The following is a 520-nucleotide window of genomic DNA, read 5'->3' on the forward strand; positions in this document are numbered from 1 at the left end:
AACTTCATAGATTCATGACTTTCTGCTTTATTCTGTACCGCAAGAGCATCGGCCTTGCGTGGGAGAGAAAAGCTCGAACACTGCTCGCCAAACCGCTTCGAAGCTTCGACCTACAGAACAAAACCGAGCGGATTAAGCCGAACAATACCCGCTATCCCGGTGTTAATGTCTCGCGCATGTGCGGAATGTAACTCGGGTTCGAACTCGCGCGCTCTAAACGTTCCAGAAGATTCTCGAGAGGTGGAGGAACTGCGGTCGTGCGAGGCGGGCCGAGGAACACGACTCGCCCTGTACGACCTCGTCATAAAGCTGGTCTATATTTCAAAACATGGCCGTTTATGGCTTAGACAAGCCTCCTCGGTGCAAGAAGGACGCGACTGTATATCACTGATCAACAAAGATTCATCTAAAGCCTGCGCTGTATTCCCGGGAGATTTCAATACCGCACAAGTACCAATCAAAAGCATACGATCCACACCCCAACCCCCCCATCTCCTCCCTTTTAAAATCTTCCAGCGGG

This window comes from Penaeus monodon, chromosome 19 (assembly GCF_015228065.2).
Source record: "Penaeus monodon isolate SGIC_2016 chromosome 19, NSTDA_Pmon_1, whole genome shotgun sequence".
Classification (NCBI taxonomy): domain Eukaryota; kingdom Metazoa; phylum Arthropoda; class Malacostraca; order Decapoda; family Penaeidae; genus Penaeus; species Penaeus monodon.